General features: G+C 44.1%; 1 protein-coding gene across 2 annotated transcripts in view; it reads right to left on the bottom strand.

Moving 5' to 3' along the window:
• LHFPL2 (LHFPL tetraspan subfamily member 2) overlaps window positions 1-15,935 on the bottom strand; it is a 313,091-nt gene that overhangs the window by 144,661 nt on the left and 152,495 nt on the right. For both annotated transcript variants that reach the window (XM_069223350.1, XM_069223340.1), the window contains exon 3: window positions 4,998-5,061. The gene's annotated coding sequence lies outside the window, so the exon portion shown is untranslated. The remainder of the gene's footprint in view (window positions 1-4,997; window positions 5,062-15,935) is intronic.

Raw genomic sequence — 15,935 nt, 5'->3', positions numbered from 1 at the left:
CTTTGCTGCACCGCACAGCGACAGCACCCTGCAGCAGTTCCAGCCCTTCGTGCAAGCCTATTTATTTTATTTGGCACACAGTCAGTCAGTTCATTGTTTTAGCCATGCAAGCAGCAGACATAAGTTAGCTTTTAACCTTTCCCCCCAAGGCCATTTATAAAATGCTGTAGATCACAAAACTTGGGAGAAGGCCGACACGAATGGTTCACACTGGGCGAGGCACATTTTGCTGTGAAATCATTCTATTTAGGCAGACAAAGAAATTAAGTCCGCAAGAAAGAGTGAACAACGGCTGGCGGATACTTGAACTTGACGCAGTGGTACCCCGTGGAAAAAATGATATGCGTACAGCTAGTACCAAGTGGGGAAATATTCTGCATAACCACATTACTCACACACATATCAAGGAGATCTGTGACTCTCTGCCATACACTGGTCTGGACTGAGAAAGTGTATACCTTGAGCCACAAATCACAAAGCAGATGGCAGGGACTACTCACAACTGCTCTGACTACTCCAAGAGTTTCTATTAGTTGAATAAAGTAGAAATACAGATTTCCACCCCAGCCATAGAAATTAATTGATTACATGTTCTGTGCAGCGTGACCTTGCAGAAACTTTGGAACACTCCGAGTACAGCAGGAACAGGGGCACTGAAAGGTAGCTAGGAGTCCATCTGGATGCGAGGCGAGAGCCGCGATCCAGCATTCTTCAATTGCCTCCTTGTTCATGAATGTTTTCAATTGAATAACAGTGTGAATAGTTCCTAATTCTGGTGTTTCCTGCGATACAGAGGATTAGGTTCTGCCTCAAGTTGAGAGCTCAGGCCAATTCAGAGTTTGGGTCCCTGTACTCTAATGGATTTCCCGCCAGGTTTAATTTATCTTTTTTGAGTTTGGCTGGTGCACAATCAGTCTGTCAATGTCCTGCGTCTGCACCAGTGTGCTTTGCGTATGGGTCATAGAATATTATATTTGGTTCCAAACTCAGTTGGAAGCCACTGGTGTTTCTTCAACCCCTATGCATCGCTGTGGGGCACTGGAAGCCTGGTTAAACCTTGTGGTGGTAACGGATATAACATTACTGAGCTATTCTATAAAAAGCAAAGAAGAAAATGTTGTGGCTAGGAAGGAGCTCGAGCATAAACTCGGAGTACTGTATTCTGTTCAACTGCCCTTATTACCCACCATAAACTACCCAACACATCTATTTCCATCACCATGGCCACTTCTACGGTATTAAGAGCTGACGTCTACTCAAGTGCCCACACTACAAACCAAGAAGCTGAATAGTGCTGGTGGCTATGTTGCACTAAGATTGAACCTGTCCAAACAGCAACCTAACACACCCAAGAGCTACAAGAAACTTGGGCATGCGAAATGTCATTGAAACCTGTCAGAGTTGGATGGGTACTGGCTAGATGTCAGATGAAAGATCGTCCAATGGCTTGCCCCACACCTGGACAGGGTCCACCGCTTATTATCCAATGATTACATTCACCCTGCTCACTTTTCTATATTTTGATCGCAGATCTATACAGTGGGTGCATGCTCTTTTCTACACACCTGCAGGGCATATTGTACTTACTGACGTTTTAGCTCTAGCCCTGTTAACTACAGGACCTTCAGAAAATGCTTTTTAAAGTGGCTGGCTTCCCTGTATAGCGAGAATCTCCCATCTGCCTCAGGTTATCTGGTGGAAACCTCTTAAATTCTCACTTTTTTGCCCTGGCCCTTTCGACTTAATACCACGCCCTGTAAAAACTAGCACTGACAGGTGCAGTATTTTCCGGGTGCAATATTACCTCCCCGTTACAAGTTAAGCAGTTCCGAATCTGGGGGAGCGGGTGGAAATGAAGCAGTTCTACATATTTACACCCCAGTTCTGAGCTGCAAAACTCATACACAGGGTTTTCTCTGCACGAATTCTTCTATGTTTTAGTATGCATTAGTTTGCAGGGATTAAGTGTAGAATTCCATCATCAACTGTAACTCTTACTATGCTTTATCAGTTCAAAGGGAATGAAGCGTGGCTTTGTTAGAATCCATGATGGAGCTTGGACTGATGTCATTCAGTCCAACAAGGGAGCTGGAGACTGAAGGAGTTGCAGAGCAAACAATGGATGAGGTTCTTCATGCTAGACTTGCTAAATCACTGGAGGTTTCACTACTTGGAGTGCACATACTTATTACAGGGGCCTTAGTAGTAAGCAGTTAGCTGCTAGGAACAAGATAATACTCAGCAACACAAAGCAGCATGTAAATGTCCATTCTTATACGAAGATTAAAATTAGTCTTTCCCCACTTTAGAAAATGCATGTGGAAGACAGTTAGATGAAAACAATTAGACAGGATTATGTCAAGAGACGAAATGGAGGAGTGTGTACATTTCTGTCCATAGGCTTCAACTTTAACACAGAATAACACTCTGGGTGGACTGACTACTAGTTTCCATTGTAGGTCATAAACACAAAAGAAAAGTTTAATAATTATCTACAGTGCAATGTTTCAATGGGATTTCTCACCAATGCTGGTTGTTAACCCAAAACGCATGGAAAAGAGCGAGACACAAAGTAAGCTTGCAGCCATATTGGGCCGGATCACAAAATATTGGTGCAAATACCTTTTACTAACTTTTTATGAAAGTGGGTACCTGGTGGTGCTAAATTGTGAAAACAAGGTTTGTGCATACTTGTAATGTTGCGTTTTGTTGGGGGGTGGTGATAGGTTTTGTGTTTTGTTTGCTACATTATTGCATTGTAATGGCATGCTCCAGTGTGGCTGTGGGTGGGCCCTATTATGTTTTAATTGTGCTATATTTTACTTTATGAATATTATGGTATGCAGTTTACTTTAATGATGTCAAATGTTACCACTTTTCCAGCCAAAAATAACACATACCTTTAAAATTTCCATGCTAAGCAACTCTTTGCCACTGTCCAAGGTGGTAAAATAGTGCTGCACCAGCTTTTCCGATACTTAACGTACCAGGAAGGCCAAAACAGTGGTGGGTCCTGCCTTAAACAAGCACTTGCAATGCTCACCTGATGTAATACGACCACGTGTCTTTAGTATGGATAGTCCGCTATAAACTGGAACGTTTTGATCAGAGCCCGCTTCCAGCATGGTTGCCAAGGGTACAGGCATGAAAGAAAACCACCAGCATTTCCCATAACAATGTAGTGGGATCAATATTTCCCAACCATGGACGCATTATTAGGACATTCACAACTGAAAGCGGAATTAATTAATTATTAACAGCGCATCAATATATAATATGCAAAATAAACCAGGTAGCATTTCAACATTTCCATGTTTAAAAAAAAAAAAAAGTATTAAGGACTTAGAAAGAACTGAACCCTCTGCAGTTTGGTGAATTTATCGAATTTGGTGGATGGGTATTTTCTATAACTATTTAAAGTTTTTGATCCGTTTTGATTGGGAGAAGAGACAAACATTTCCCATTTTTCATCTGGAGACATAAGTTCCTCAGTGGTGGGTGTTAAACAAACCTAGTAAAAACCCATATCTTGAAGTGCAATTACTAGCAGAAACACTAAAACAATTAGGATATGCTTCATAAAGTTAATATAATCAATTATATGTGCAAAATCCCAATGGCTCTTCGCACAATCATGATTGCTAACATTATCTGTTCTAAAAGTGCACTCGCAAAAGTAATAGTTTGGTCAATATTGCATTCGTTCATTTCAACGTCCCTGGTTAGTGCAACCTTCAGAAGTGGTGCAAATAACTGTTCAGTTATGTATGTTTGTGGGTATTCCGATGTCTTGCAGCTAGGTTGACACTTGAAAAATAGGTGCATGTGCTCCTTTCAGAGGAGTAAGTGCCTTGCAAATGTAAGGCTGGGAAGGGAAGACCCTTCTGTGTAACGGGGGTGCTAGTGACAGTGTCTCTGTGGAAAAGAATGGTCTTACAGAAAAAAGAACACCTATAAATAACACATTTTTGTCAGATTTACTGGTGCGCAATCTTCTATCTGGTGTGAGATACTCAAGTCCAGATTTCAAGTGTGAGTACTCTTGGAAACAACTCTCACAGATTTCAAGTGTGAGTACTCTTGGAAACAACTCTCACAGATTTCAAGTGTGAGTACTCTTGGAAACAACTCTCACAGATTTCCTGGAGTATTTATAGGATTGCGGGTGAACTACACAGAAGTTGCAAATGTGTTCCATACAAAGGAGAAATTATGTGGGAGCGTAACCTCTAACTTTCATTCACAAGACCTTAGGCAGTGGCGCCAGAGGTGGGGAACAGCGAGAGTGCAAACAAGTTTGTATTGTAAATGAATAAATGATCGAAGAGTCTGTACAGTACACGCTCGGTGCAATGTCTAATGGCAGAGGGCCACACAGCTCGAGCAAAAAGAAACCATGAGTCAAGCCTGCTATGCTCTAAAAATGCTGCTGGGGCTCTGCATCAACCTAGAAGCCACCAGGCATGAAAACTATAGTTAGGAATGTTCTCAAACTTTATATATTAGGGTTGACATTTAGTTAAACGTGTACTTAATAAACATATATTGCCCGCGTCATGTTGATGCTGGGGCACCCCAAAGGCTAACCCTTATTATATGATGTGTGCTTGCATAGCAGTGCAACAGAGGCGACGGTCCCACCGAGTGCTCTCTCCAAAATGCATACTCTGGAGAGCACCACGTGCATGCCCATGGGTGCTCCTAGAAGAACCTACCTTCGAGAGTGCCGCCTGTGTATGCGGAATGGTTAAACATGACGTATACAATTCAGTGCTTACTTCATACAGAAATATAAAAGGTTCTGTCAAGGCAGAAAAGATAGAAATGGGGACCAGACAACTGAAGATTGCTCTGGCCCACTCGCAATGAGGGCCTTTATCTACAGTACCATAAAAGGTGCTGTATCTGGATGGTCAGTGTGGTTGAAGCAGGTCTTCTCAAGCACTCATCGATAGCTGCAATGAATGGAAGGGAGCCTACAATATTTTGATACTCACCGCTTTCACCAATCACAGAGGGCTTCTTGTTCAGCGGGTGGCAGAAATACTTTAGCAGCCATACCTAGAAGAACAATTGAGGGCAAAGGTAAGAACTAGTAAGGTCAACATGTTTTATTTACAGTAGCTGCACTCATCTTGTTTACAATCCTTTTCTGTGCTAAGATCAGCTTTATTACAGGCAATACTTCCTTTATCTTGGAGAGTAGAAGGAAATCAGCGAAAACTCTTGCCCTTCATTTCACTGGAAATTTGCCCCTTAATATTTTAAGAAATAAAACTTGTTTTAAATAAGCTTTAAATAAAATGATGTTTATAAGCCTCTGTGGAAAGGACTCTAGTTACCATCTTACGGTGACCCACGGTTCCTGTAACATGCAATGTGGTGCAATGCTTTCAGCGTCACTATACCTTAAATAACAATTTACATATAGAATCGGCAAGCACTTTATGGGGATGCGTCATACAGCACCATGCTGTTACGATGAGCGGCAAATGGATACAATTCTGCTGGTTCTGGGAATTCCACCCATCACAGTAAAAGGGCAAAATGTTTTAAGACGGAAATGTCCAGCAACTCATATTTTGTGTTTTTCCTTGAAAAGCCACATGACATACCGACCAATGATTGGCTAAAAGTCACTCTTTTTGTCTAATCAGACTAACGGTTCCACCCATTCCTGCCTTCTGGCTCTTACAAATCACGACTTTTTAAGCCTCACTTGACAGTGCATGCATTGTTGCTTGTGTGACATCTAATTTACTTACAGTTGGCTTAGAGCCCACCATTTGCTGATCATTGGTTGGTTTCATCGCCACTTATTTCCTTGCTCTCTTTGGCCACCATGTGCTACCTTCACTTCCATTTTGTGTTTGTCCATCCCCTGCGGCATGGCCCAAATACTGCTTCCCTACCCAGTGTCCTTCCATTGTTCCAGCTTTCAGAGCTACTTTTTTCTTGGAGGTGCAGAACTCTTTAAGAGTGTATGTGTTTTTAAGGCCATTACCCTGTCCCCTTGACCCACTTGGTGCTTTTTATTTTTATTTTATTTTTTAAATACAGCACAAATTTGACACAAGGGCATTTGAGCAACATATTACGTTAACACAAGATCACAATTTTTTTTTTTTTTGCTATACTGCAACATTGGCCCGAGAGTATTGGAGTGCTTTACATTAGTACCACATTATCTTACACAAGGCCAGATTCATTTTTTTTGTTGCTTGCCCTTCCCTCCTGATTTGTTGCTTGTCACGTCTCACCTGTGTTGTTTTGCTTGCTCCAGTTGTTGCTTGCCCAGATGTTGCTGGTCTCTTCCCACCCTGCACTGTTTCTTGCCCGAGATGTGGTTGCTTCCCCCGCACAGTTTTGCATGGTGTTGCTTGCCCCCTACCAGCCCCATGTTGTTGACTGCACCCTCCAGTCTGTGCTTTCCCACTCCTGTCATAGCTTGCCCCATCCCTTCATTGCCAGTGGTGGCTGCATCATAGCAAAAAAAAACTCAGTCATGGAGCTATGCAACATGCCTAAAACATTGACAACAGCAATAGGTGTCATAGGCGAGACCTATTGGCTTTGCAAATGCTTGTTTGATCACTGTTACTGGTTTTGCACCAGCCACTCAGGTGAATGGTACCTACCAACACGCACCTTTCTTTCTGTGAAACACTGCCCGATTTTACTTCTCACTTACGCACACCTCTCTAAATATTATTTAGTGGTTTTGATTCAGGGCTCACACTCCAGATGATTAACATTTAAATAAATGTGCTCATTTTATTTCACCTCTGCCTCCTCTCATCAAAACTACGCATATTTATTAAATATTTATTGTACAGAGTAACTTGTTAGTGTTATGCATGTGTACTGATATCCGAGCTGAACCTGACAGCACACAGGAGCCATGAAATGCATTTCAATGCCAGCCAAATACTGCACCGAGCAAGAGAATTTGACCCTCCAGGGGAGAGACCAGAAGAGGCAGGGGAGCTTTCCCCATATGTTTATGATATTTGAAAGCACACTATTCTAAATGGATCGGAGAAAAAGTCAGATTTTATAGCTATTTATGAAAAATAGTCAGTGCTTAATTTGAGCTAGTAGCTGCCGGTGGGGGCCACTGGTACCTATTTTGGGGGACAGGAACATATTTCCTGTACCAGATATTTACTGAGTACAAAAGGAAAGACACACAAATTGGAAAGACTGAGGAAGAAAAAACACAGTAAAACCCACATAAAATGAAAAAGCAAAAACCTGCAAGAGCGTGAAATGTGACAGGGAGTGCCTGGTAATGGATTGAAGACTACCAGTGCCAACGGTTAATTTCACCGAAGGTAGACTTCTCAGTAGAGCTTCAAGCACCAGTTCTCTTTCTTTCACAAATTAAGCACTGAGAATAGTGCAATAGACTTGATAGTGTGGTATAAAGTATATTAGAACATTGGAATGTTGGCAGCTCCATTGAAAACAATGGAGTGCACCAAGGTTTTACTGGCCGGTCAAAGCCCGCAGCGCCAACATTCCAATCTTCTTTGTTCACAGCAGCAGTTGTGAACAAAGCCTCACGGAGCCTGAGGGGATTTTAATCCCCTCCGGTTCCGTGAAGCCCTTGTTTTATTTAGGAGAACATTGTGCCCTCTAGTGGTAGAATGTTCTAATAGCCTTAGAACCCACTGTGGCGGCTCTACCGGCTATTAAAGGCCCTCTCCCTTGTTAAAGGCCCGAGCCGAACGCGAGAGCGGGCCTTTAATAGCCGGTAGAGCCCGCTACGGCGGGTTCTGAGGCTATATTAGAACATTGGAATGTTGGGATCTCCACTGCAGACAATGGAGTGCTCCTAGCTCTGACTGGAGCGTCAACATTCCAATGTTCTTTCTGTTTACAGCAACAGCTGTGAGCAAAGGCCTCACGGAGCACGAGGGAATTTTGATTCCCCTGGGCTCCATGAGGACTTTGTTTTATTTATTAGAAAATTCTGCCCTCTGGTGGCAGAATGTTCTACCAGCCTTATCGGCAATTAAAGGCCCGCTCCCTTGTTAAAGGCCCTCGCCTCCGGCCTTTAACGCTGGAGTGGGCCTTTAATGGCCAGTAGAGCCCACTACGGCGGGCTTTAAGGCTATATTAAAGCAGTATTTCTCTGTAGCAGTGACTCATTTATGTGACCGCAAGAACACTGGCTGATGCTCATGGACGTCAATTCGCCAAAATGCCAGGGGTAGTGGAAGTGACATCACATGCCCTTTGACCTCCACTTTCACTCACACACAAATGCACACTTACACACACTGCTTCACATAAACGCACTCACCCGCAAGCACATACACACAACCTTTTAAAAGCATTTTTTACTTACCTCAACTGTCATGGAAGAGCATATTATCTCTAATAGTACTACTTTTTTTTATTACACTAGTAGTGAATAATATGCTATTATTCACTATCTGTGCCACAAAAAATTGACAGAAAACAAAGAAAGTGGAGCCTCAACTGACCTTCATGAGGAGGAGCGGCCTCTGTTTCTGGCAGTGAATTTGCCCCCGCGGAGGCCAGGGATCGCAAAGGAGGTGCCACGGTGCGCAATGGGCAAGCCAGGGGTCGCAGCTACGACCCCTGGCGACCTCTAAATGACGTCCATGATGCTGCTCCTCGAGGGTAACTTTAAGGGCTTGTTGTGCCGAGAATCTCGGTCCACTGCCCATCAGACTCCTCTTGTATCCCATCCAGTATACAGCACCAAAAGGCAGTTTTCTTTGCCCAGTCCTGGACTTCTAAAAACAACCAACACTAAAGCATTCTAGAATGTTCGCTTGTGTGATGATGTCATCTGAGGTACTGATCTACTGTGACATCATTAACTGCCCGAGCGAGAACGGAAGTTCCCGAACATTTTGCAATGCCGGTTCATGAGCGGAGGCGTACACGTGCTGAATGGCACTTCCTGCTCTGGCCCCGGAACAGAGCTGCTACTTGCACACCTGGCAACACGGAATTCACTCACGCCACTCATGACATGTCTGGCTGTTGGATACACAGGCACGCGCACTCTCAGCTACCATTTCTCTGTTGACAGGACATTCCTGAAAACACATTAAGTTGACGGTGTTATGAGGTGTCAGGCTGCAGACACGGGGTGTCGAGTTATATACTGCGGCACGGTCCTTTCAAAGGAGGGCGACATTCCGCGCCCCGGAGCTGCATTGCTTCTCCAGCCGGGTGGAAACCACGCCATAAAAAGATGCCGATTCGCAAAGTAAAACTAGATCTTTTCCTGTGCTGAGATACACCCTGCCAACATGCTTTCAATTTTTCCACAAGCTTTGCCACTGCGAGGCGGGGCAGTGACTGGCAAGGCACGGATACACCAGTGCTGACAAGCTGAGAGCAGCAGCCACCCACCTAACAGGTATATTTGTAGCTCTCTGGGACACATTGTGGAAGAGTCTTCATTCTAAATGAGCATATTGGCCTATCTATAGGTTTGGGCAACTGTCATGCACATTCGCTCTATTATTAAACAAGCATTTGCAATGCAATAGGCGTCATATTTGCTTCATTAGCATTGTAAATTGATAGTGGGACTTTTTTGGCACTAAAATTGGTCAACCCTGCCTCATAATTTAGTCTTTTCACACTATATAATTCCAGTGGCCCTGCATATAACTAAAGCACTTCCATTTAACTTCTTCCTCTATCTGCAGCAAACATGAAAAAGTTGCCATTTAGCATCATAATTTAAATCTGCCATGCTAATTCCAATTCCAATTCCAATAAAATACCACTTTCACCACCCCACCACCAGAGTTGCTCGCTGGCTAACACAATTCCCCCCCAAAAAGACAAAAGAGCCACAGAGGAGAAATAAACTAGAAGGGCCACCCAAACATAACAATAGTGTTCAAACAGTTATAGTGTTATAAGAACATTAAGTTTGCCTGAATAATAATCATAATTGTAATAAGGAGAGAGTATTAAAACATACACAATCATCATTTAAACCTTCATCAGAAATAAATTTTTGGCATTAGAGTGTAATGCTCAAAACACCATAACAAAAATATCATTTAGGACAGGTTGGAGGGTGAAAGGAAAGAGGGAGTCAGGAGTAAAGATGGAGAGGACAAGTGGCGTAGAAACGGTGTCATGTGCCCTGGAGTAAGAAAGGAAAATGGTTGACTGCAATTTCCGGAAGAAAATACAGCAGTAATTAGAGTTGAGTGAGGTCCACAGGTCTCTGGGCCCAAGTGATAACTAGTCCTGAGGAGAGAATTTGGATAGGGCAGAAAAAGAGGAGAAAGGAATACATCAGACAAAAGGAAGAAAGAGAAGGAGGGTCACAAAGAAATAAAGAAGAGAAAGAAAGAACGAGAAAATGAAAACACAACTAAGAAGAAATGGAGCAAATGTGTGAGGCAAAAGAAAAAAAGGGAAGGAAGCTAGCAAATGAAGAGGAAAAAATGAACAAAGTGTGAAAATAAAATAAAAAATGAACATTATAGAAAAAAAGATGGTGAGAGAAACAAGCAGAGAAAGAACCAGGGCATGCATGTATTGATATTTCCCACAGACACAGAATGGAAAAAGACTTTTATAATTTGGGTCCTGAGAAGTGACTTGTGGCTTCCACATACTCAGGGGAAAAAGAGGGATTTACAGTAAAACGTGAATTTTCAGATAAAGATAAGAAAAACACCAGAGAAAGGAAGGAAAAAAGTTTAAAAAAACAAAATGAAACGATGCATAGTGAGTCAAAGGAAAGAGCAAATAAAGAAGACAAAGAAAGAATGAAAGGACGAGAAAAAATAACTGAAGGAATGAAAGCCTGATGAAGAAAAAAAGAGGAACGAAACAAGGAAAGAAGTAACCAAGTTTTTGCAAGTTTGGAAGAGGAGATAGCAAGAGGAAGAGGGGGGGGGGGGGGGGGGGAAGGGGAGCAGATTAGACAAACAGCTGAAAGAAAGAGCCAAACTGTTAGTGTGTGGATTTTAAGACCTGGAAAGAGAAAAGTGGGGGAGAAAGAAAACATTGAGTGTAAACAGAGTAAAGGAAAGAACAAACTGAGATAAGTGAAACAGACCCAGACCCTCCCAAATAAAGATTGCAGCTCAGAATAGATTTAATTGGCTCCCCCACATCCTCAAACTTAAGTCAGAGTGTGGAACAGCTTGGGGCACTGCGGAACAGCAGGAGGTGCATTAGCAGAGTTGTATGTGAACCCCAATACAGCATTATTGGGGTGCTTCAATTCAGGATTGGGGGTATAGACAGAGCTGTGTCCTGGCCCAGTACTGGAATAACAGAAAGGCAGCGGGCGAGGAATGAGAAACGGAGTGCAGTGTAATTCCTGGTATTGGAATAATGGGGCGCTGCAGGTTAGGGTTGAGGTGCACTGACAGAGTTGTATGTGGGCTGCAGTACTGGAATAGTAACGGGTACACAAGGTGAGAAGTGAGGTATGTTAATGGAGCTATGTGTGGAACCTAGTATTGGTGTGCCAGTGTTGCCAAGTGTTAGCCTGGAGGTGCCCTGGTGAAGCTGTGAGTGGGGCCCACCGTGGGAGTGGCATTGCCTCTGAACCACTGAAGCCAGGAGTCCTGGAGGGTGTGTGTGTGAACCTTAGCACTGAGAAGAAAGGTGCACTGAATGTTAGAATTGATGGATTCTGGCGGAGCTGTGGTGGTTCACATCAACAGCAGCGTTGGATGCCAGACTTAGGTGCACTGGCTGAGTTGTTTTTTTGCTCTTTTGGGTCAAGTATTGGCTTGGCAGTGGGACTGAATATTAGAACTGAGCTGCTGTAATGGAACGGTATGTGAGTGGGGTCCCAGTATAGTATAGGAAGCGACCTCACCGAGGTGGAACTGAGGTGCACTGATGGTGCTGCACCCAAGGTCCTTGTACTGGAACAGCAGAGTGTACTAGTTGTAAGCACTGAGGTGCTCGGATAGACCGTGTGTGGTGTTACTGGCACGGCTGAGGGCTTGGAGTGGGTAAACTGCAGTGCACTGATGGAGCTGCGCCTGAGGTCCCAGTAGCAGCAGAGTGTACGGACTGCAAGAACTGAGGTGCTCTGACAAACTGTGGGTGTGGGGTTGCTGCCACTGGCACGGCTGAGGGCTTGTAGTGTGTGAACTGCAGTGCACTGGTGGAGCTGCGAGTGGGATTCCAGTATGGAGCAGAAGTGGGCACCAACAAATGAAATAGCTGGAAGCACACAGAAGAAGTATACTTGAAAGCATACAAGAGGTCGTACGCTTACACTCAAACTAAAAAGGCGGGCACTTGGTGTACCCTGCATAAGTGTTGGAATTGGAAAAATAAATTAGGAGTCAGGGTGTGGACGCAAAGAGTAAGTGGACACACGAGGGACGGAGTTATGAAAAGCAGAGTCTTGCAGACAGCGTGTGCATTTATTTAAAAAAAAACTGTTGTAAAGATATTGGCAACAAGGAGACATTTGATGCTAAATATTTTGTGGCCTATTTAATGGACACAACAAGGCTGCATTTTCAAACATAGTATGTGGTTAGGGCACTTGCTGCAGAGATCTTTCTGTGCCCAGCAATTCTGATAGGATGGTAATAATAATGGTAAGATGACTCTTGTCACTTATGCACTTGCTGTAGAGATCCGTGTTTTGTCTAGTGACAGTGTGTTTTTCCAAAGTAGCGTGGCGGGTTAATGCGTCTGCTGTAAAGCCAATCATGCAACATGCAAATCACAGATTTTATTTTCCAGTAGAGAGGAGTTACTGCTTTGGACACAGATCCTTACAAGCAGTTTACAAACTGTAAACCTAATATAGCACAGAAGGAGGCATGGGTTAGTACCCAATGTTGTCCTCAATCTGTTACTATTCTAAGGTTGCTAAAAAAAGATGCCTTTGGGTATTAATAAAGTCTTATTATTTCAAACAACCCCAAACTCTGCATTAGGTTTTAAATCTTGACTGTTTTTCTCTGGAACTTAGACTCTTAATATATTCAGTAAAGACAATATGTATACACCTTGTAACCCTCATTATCTTATGTAACATTTCCTGTACGTGGATTTACACATGTGCATGGTATATTATTGGCTCTGTGTAATGTGTGTGGGTGATGCCAAGCATTCTGACACCCTACACTGGGGTAAGCAGGACTATAGAATTTAAAAAAAAATATTAAGTGCTCTTTAAATGATTTGCTTAATTATTCAGACAGAGTGATGCATCTGACATTCTTACAGTGCATGCATATCTCTTACCTATATGGACTGAACAAAGTCAAAACCCTGCCTAAAGTCGTACCACACTGTGTGCCTTTGTTTCCATCCATTGCACTGGCTTCTAGGTGTTTGGCTCCAGAGAGGATGATGCTCGAACAAAAGGAGGGCTGTTGGTTCTTTAAATGAGGTCTTTGTATTGTACCCCGCCGGAAGTGAAAATAAAGTCCCCCCCAGCGCCTGCACGTTGTTGCTCAGAACGGAAAGCAGGCACTGCCGAATGTGTCCTGGTGTGGGAAGTTATACTGGGACACTTCAGCACATTTCACTGGGGCCTGCCCAGATCCGGCTCAGTAATAGCTGCCGGATCCAAGATCTGGCGGGATACCCCTCGTGTTCTGCACAGAATTCTAGTCAGACAATCACAGCCCTCTTGAGGCGGCAGCTAGCAGAAGGGCCTCTGCATGAACCTGACAGACACAAGAGGCCATCCGCTGAGGTCAAGAGCAGTTGAAACTTTCCTCCAAGGCCCGCCAAAGAGAAGTGAAATGAGATGTTTCCTTGCAGTCAGCAAGAGTCGGCTTTAAAACAAAACAACGATGTGTCATGCCCAGCTTCATAAAATCCCCATGCATAAATCCAAATTCAAAGGAATGGATCGCTAAGTCTGGAGCAGCATAGGGATGGCTGGAAGTGAGTCGTGACAAGAAGACGAGAGCATCTGCTCCCCGTATTAGGATGGGCCTTCCATTAAGTTCCAATTCTCCAAGTACACTAATGGTCGTAACTCCCTCGCCATCACCGCACTTCACTACTCGCTTGTTGTAGCCCTCCACCATCTCCTTGGGCTTTTGACACTTTCTTTTGCAGTACTGTGGAAGCCAAGAAGAAGCAACTCGGATGCAAACGCCTTGCGCCGACAATCCTTTACTCAAGGAATTACAACCCTGTGGCATATGGGTAATCCCTCTTCGAGGATGTGAGGAGTTAGGCTCACTATGATACCCAGTGTATTGTCATCAATTATATACACCAAAACACGGGCAGAACAGAAACGTATATATACAGCTGGAGTGATTTTGTCACATGAACTACCGGATAGTTGTCACATTGTCATTAAACCTTCCGAGTGAATCTACTCCCTTCTAGCAGCATATGCTACCTGGTCCCCTAAACCCTGCAGCATCCTCAACTCCAGACCCAGGCAGCAGTAGGGTCCTGGGGGAGAATCATGCGAGAAGGAGTGCAGGCACGCGGGTCAGTGGATCCCTCTCTGGATGGGACGGATGTAAGGAGTGGGCTACCTGTCTGCCTACAGCGTGGACCCCTAGAAAGATGCCTGGCATTCCTCCCAGGACAGACAGTGCACCATCCAGAAGGGTTCGTTCTCAATTAGAGAACTTCCATATCACCTTCAGGGCTGCATTCTTTCATGATGTCCTACATGCGTTGTCCATTTACTCTTCTCCTCCAGGCCTCTCTTGCACAGTCATCTGCCAGCTTATGGACTCGCTTGTCCATCGAGCAGCTCCAAGCAGATCAGAGGGATCCGGCTGGACTAGTGCCTACCTGTCCAACTCTTGGATAGCTACACAGGTCATGACCCACCATAGGGAGATCCTTGCAAGCAGGCACTGCCTTAGGGGTGCAAAGCACCCTCAACACTAGGTGGATCCTTTCACATCGGGTTTCAGTCTCCCTGATGTACTCACTCGCAGGTGCTCTTAGAATATTCTGGCTCAGGCAAGCTGAAGACTCTTCGTGTCCACCGAATTGCCAGAATGTGCAATCACTTGGCTAAAAGGTTAACCCACCCTTATGATGCTATTGAATACATCACCCCAATGATGCCTAAATGGCACTTACAACCAAGGGTTTAAACAGGAGACACACCCAGTTCACATTCACCTTCCAAGTATGACAAACCCCGTGACCTAGTTACCATAGTCACTTACTCGCTCACTCTGTAGGACAAGGAGTCTGTTTTACAACCAACATCTTCTCACTACACGCAAGCAAGGCACCAGTCAAAATGCAAACCAGCTTTCAATAAGAGGGAACCCTGGTTTCCTTGAATGGTGTACAACAGTGAGCTCCGAAAACGCCTAAGCTGCTTCACTGTCTACCAAGCACTTTCCAACCCACCACTCTGGTCATCCCATGTTTCACACGCACTAGGCATCGCTGTGGTCATACTGCGTTTACTCTTCCAAATGAACAGAGTAGCGAGCTGCTTCCTCTCTGCACGGGGGCCTCTCCCAACATAAACCACTTGGCACCTCATGATTCTAACTATATTACAAGCACAAATATTACATTTTTGATTTTTTTTTTTTTATTCACATTAGAAATACAATATCAACAGTTCCAGTAAGTAAACAAGAGGAAGAGGAACAATTGTATTAAGGACGTCAAAAATGTAACCTACATGTAATCAGAGATTGCTCATCTTTTTATGGATTTTTGTTAATTCTTCATCCATTTCGATTCCTTGAATCTAACTTGATCCTTTGTCAACACATGTAAAAATAATCCGACCGAGGGAAACTGGTCCTGCGGTGTTCCAGGGAAGTAGGTCTCTGGCACACAGGCTTGCCCTGGCTCTAGCTCACTGACGCACAGGGAGTCTGGCTCAGGCGCACCGGCACTCCAGCTCACAGGTGCTCTTGGGCTACGGCTCACAGGCATTCTCTGGCTCTAGCTCACAGGTGCACCGGGGCTCTGGCTCACAGGCA

Source organism: Pleurodeles waltl, chromosome 1_1 (genome assembly GCF_031143425.1).
Source record: "Pleurodeles waltl isolate 20211129_DDA chromosome 1_1, aPleWal1.hap1.20221129, whole genome shotgun sequence".
NCBI classification, from domain to species: domain Eukaryota; kingdom Metazoa; phylum Chordata; class Amphibia; order Caudata; family Salamandridae; genus Pleurodeles; species Pleurodeles waltl.
The sequence above is the reverse complement of the archived record's forward strand: the minus strand, read 5'-3'. Positions and strand labels throughout refer to the sequence as shown.